Source organism: Euprymna scolopes, chromosome 25 (assembly GCF_053919585.1).
Source record: "Euprymna scolopes isolate OS-2025 chromosome 25, ASM5391958v1, whole genome shotgun sequence".
Taxonomy (NCBI): Eukaryota; Metazoa; Mollusca; class Cephalopoda; order Sepiida; family Sepiolidae; genus Euprymna; species Euprymna scolopes.
This window is the reverse complement of record NC_136506.1, coordinates 55128305-55132857: the sequence shown is the minus strand read 5'-3', so window position 1 is coordinate 55132857 and position 4553 is coordinate 55128305. Positions and strand designations below refer to the sequence as shown.

Sequence of the window (4553 nt, the reverse complement as noted above, 5' to 3'; positions counted from 1 at the left end):
TTTAATAGACATTTCAAAATGAGGGGGTGAATTTTAAAAAAAAAACGCTGTTCTAGAATATTATATTCGGTTTATTGGAATGAGCATAAAATTTCACATTGAACCTGAAAATATTTTAAAAATTCAACCAATAGAAAAATTTTGATAGACTTTTAAAATTTAAAAATTGAAAAAAAATTTAACTCGTAAAATTCAATTGATTTCATTATGAAAAAAAATGGCTGCATGAACGCGCGCAGGCACTTTGTAAACACTGTTTTTTAAAAAATAAAAAATAATATTTCTATTATTTTTTAAACAACTTTAATAGTTTATTTTGGAAGTATATTCTATAAAGAAAATAAACAACTCACTTTAAAAAGAGAAATTACGAGGTTAAAATTTTGTGTAAGGGGTGTCAAAAATTCTGATACACCTAGAGCAGCACATACCAGGGGTGGCATTCTGTGAGAATAAAAATAGCATAAATAAAAAGCTAACAAAATATTTGAAATTTTATACTGAAAAGGTTGTAAAAAAAAAATCGGAACTTTTAGAGGTATCAGAATCAGAAAAAAGTGTCCCTATTTTACGAGCAGCACATGTCAGGGGGTGGCATTTTGAGAGGGTAAAAAAGAAAATAGAAAAAAATAAATATAAACTAACAAAATCTGAAATTTTATACTGAAAAGTTTGTAAAATATCATAACTTTTCGAGGTATTGGAATCGAAAAAATGTGTCCCTATTTTAACAAGCGGCACATACCAAGGGCCGGCATTTTGTGAGGATAAAAATATAAAAAATAGATTAAATAAATAAAAGGTAACAAAATATCTGAAATTTTATACCGAAAATATTATAAAAAATCAGAACTTTTGGAGGTATCGAATCGGAAAACTGTGTCCCCAATGTACGATTCCAAAACCGATCGTTTAAAATTTTAAATTTAATTTTTCACTATTGGTACTAATGATAAATATTTATTGTTTTTAAATTATCACTAAATCTAAAATGGTAATAACATCAAAATATGATGTAAATTTATTTTATTTGTAAAACAAAGTTTTAAAAAAGTTGCATAAATTTTTTAGGTAACTTTTCAAAGAAAGCAGTTGATTTACATGTTCCAAAAATGTTGAAAAATTAAATAAAACATTTTTGTCGAGAAAAATACTTTCAAACATCACTAATAATTAAATGATATGACGAAAAATTAGCAACAGAAAATTATGTAATTTTGGAATTGTAGAAACATTAAGCAAGTACGGAATAAAAATCAACTGTAAAAAGATTTTATGATCGTCATATCAGGGGATATAATTTTAAATGGGAAGTGCTACACCTCAAATACTATTTAAGTGGCTTTCTATTTGAAAGTTTAAATACTGCCGAATTTCTGTCAAGTTTCAAACAATCATGGAGTAATTGATTTTTTCAAACTATTAACAAAATTTTTATAATCACTGATGTATTTATGATTAAATCGAAATTTATTATGATGAATTAATTCTGGTAATAGGATTTTATTTTTTTTTTTTATTATTAAGATAATAATTGTAAAAGATAATACAAGAAAAATCTCCTTACAATGCGTACCTAACTTAGAAAAATCAACTTACTTGATTTCAAACAAGAGTAAATATTTAAAAATATGTATATCTCTGTGAGAGGTACTTGAATCCTATTTAAAACTATATCGTCTTTAAGAATGGTATGAAACTCTATCGTCAATTGACATTTAATCCATAGATGCTTAATTTTCGTACCTTGCCAAAATTAGTTCTCTGGCGTCTAATTTTCCTAAATTTAAATTAAAATAAAATAAAAATATAAAAAGTGATTTTTAATGTTTTTTTTATTCATTTGGGATTTTATCTGTTTTTGCTTTAATTAGTTGGTGGGTTTTGTCTGGTGTCCTTTTGTCCGATCCCCTTCATCTGTATGTATTCATACGTGTGTGCATGTGTGTGTGTGTATATATATATATATATATATATATATATATATATATATACTAGTGATGGGACGATTCCAAATTTTTTCCCTATTCCGATTCAATTACCAATTCTGTCCGATCCAATATGATTCCGATTCTTTTTAAATTTCTAAATATTTAATTCATGATTTGTTTTTGTCTTTTTTTTTCTCAAATTACTCTAAAACCTTCTCATGTCTGCATATATTTTCAGGTCTAAATATTTTTCTCTGATGTTTGTAAAGATGTGCATCTTTAGTTGTTTCATTATTTTCAATCAATTAAAGATTGAAAATAATGAAACAACTAAAGATGCATTTCTCTTTTAAAACAAATCCGATTTGCATTTGTCAATAGTTGGCAAAATGCTATTTGAATATTTGATAAACAATTGAAAATAATTAACGATTGTTATACAAAATAAAACAGTATAGAAACAGAATAGTTAACAAAGTCCCCTCTCCATTTTAAACAGGAGTTTCTAAATAGCATAGTTACTATATAGAAAACAATTCTTAACTTAACGGATTTGAATGTATTCTTAACTATTCTATACGTTCTCTCTTCCAAACAATGTTCATGTGTTTACCCTCATCATAAATATTTGCTCAATTATTACTACTGACAATGTCATAGATATGTAGTAGATTGATTTGTTTTAATGAAAAAAACGAAACAAAAAACAAGACGCAGATAATTATAATAGAAATACTTTTTACTAATATTGTGAGAATTTTAGACTAACACGCTTGGCTAAAAATGATATTTTCCTTTTATTTTATTCGACTTTTATTTTGTTTTATGCGATTGCATATGGACACCTTAAAAATCTTGCCGGAAAAAAGCACAAACAATTATTTTTAAATTTAAACTTTTGTACATTAATTTACCCTAAAATGATGAATAATCATCATTTCTAGGCTACTCTAACATTGTAGAAATGTTTAATAACCCAAAGTCTGACTGGTATGGTTGTAAAACTATGCGTAATCGCTTAGACCATATGGCATAATCATGTTGACACACCGGTTCTCACCAGATCACCAAAGTTAAGCAACATTGAGCCTGACTAGTACAAGATGGGTGACCATTTGGGAATTCTAGGCGCTGTATGTGCTCTCCGCTCATCTCGGCATTGTTTCTAGTTGTCCTGTACCTCAACTTGCTACTGGTATTCAACAATGTTGACTCTGGAGAGGTGTGGTTGGAGATTGCGCAACTCTTGCCACACAAATTTACCGTGTAGACATCCTTACAGTAGGTATCCATAGTCTGTCAAGACTGAAGGAAGCCACGAATTGCTTAGACCCCCCCCCAAAAAAAAAGCTTACAGAATTTATTTCCATGATGAAAATAATTTTTGGTTAGTGTTTATAGAACACATGCTACAATATCTCTGAAATGAAGAATCATTTTATGTCCAATTAATACTGAAGCAGATCTTCACCCTAAATTCTTAAATAATTGCTTTGTTTGTTTATCTTTCCATCAAATTTTTAAGGCGTTAACGCCTAATTGCCTAAAAAGTAGAATCTTATTTTATTTTAGAAGAGTAACCTAACCGAGAGACTCAATATACTATGACTGCTACTACTACTACTACGTTCTTATATATTATAAGTTTAAATATGATAAAATAATAAGTTATAAAAATAGTAATTCTTTTTTTTTAATCTATAAAACAGCTTAAATGTATTTAGAATAGATTATTAGAAATACACTTGCATTTTAATGTTGGCAAAATGTCCATGTCTTTCAGTGGAAACAAAGAATTTACTAGTAGTCTCGATGTTATTACTTCTATACCCTACCAAGCTTAATTTTACAACCAGGCCATCGATCAGGTGTGCAGAAACGAATCTCCAAACTTAACCCAAAAGCTTTATTTGTGTCATGCACTAGAAGTGTCAGAAGCCGCTATTGAAAACCAGTGAATAAACATTTGATTATATAGACTCTCTCTGTTTCGAAGCTTATAATCAATATGAAAATGTAATTTCAAACCCTAATTTTTTTTTTCAATAAAATGAGGAAAGACCAAATTTTAACATAATGAAAGGTTTAATCGAAAAAAATACAATGTGTTTTTTTTTCATCGTTTTTTTTTTCAAAAAGATTTCACGAAATCAATGAATTTTAACTGAAATCAAATCTAAAAAAATATATATAAATGCCAAAAAATCACTTACCTATAAAAAAAAACTAAGCAATGAGTACTTACATTCTTCTTTTATGAGAATTGTCCATATTTATATTTTATATTCCATGTACTTTTAAATAAAAGATTTTTTAAAGCAAGGGTCCCAGAAAATCGCATTTTCGCAAGTCGTTATCCACCATTAGTTTAAAGCAGTGTGATTTTGGATTTACAAGTTATCAAATACGGATGTCTGGAATATTATTTCCAAAACGTAAAAACAACACATTAGACCAAACACATTTCAAAAGTAATCTCGATAGTAACTATATGAAGAAACAAACATTTAATGTAATAATAACGACAAACACTTTTCTTTTTTTTTTACTATAAGCATATTTTATTCAGTTTTTTTTGTTTTTTTTTTAAATAAATGAATATTTATGTATATACCAAAAATA

The 4553-nt window shown here is 27.4% G+C and overlaps 1 pseudogene; it reads left to right on the top strand.

The window, feature by feature from the left end:
- The first annotated feature begins 2954 nt into the window (after nt 1-2954).
- Nucleotides 2955-3071, top strand: LOC145247598 (5S ribosomal RNA; annotated as a pseudogene).
- Nucleotides 3072-4553: the final 1482 nt, after the last annotated feature.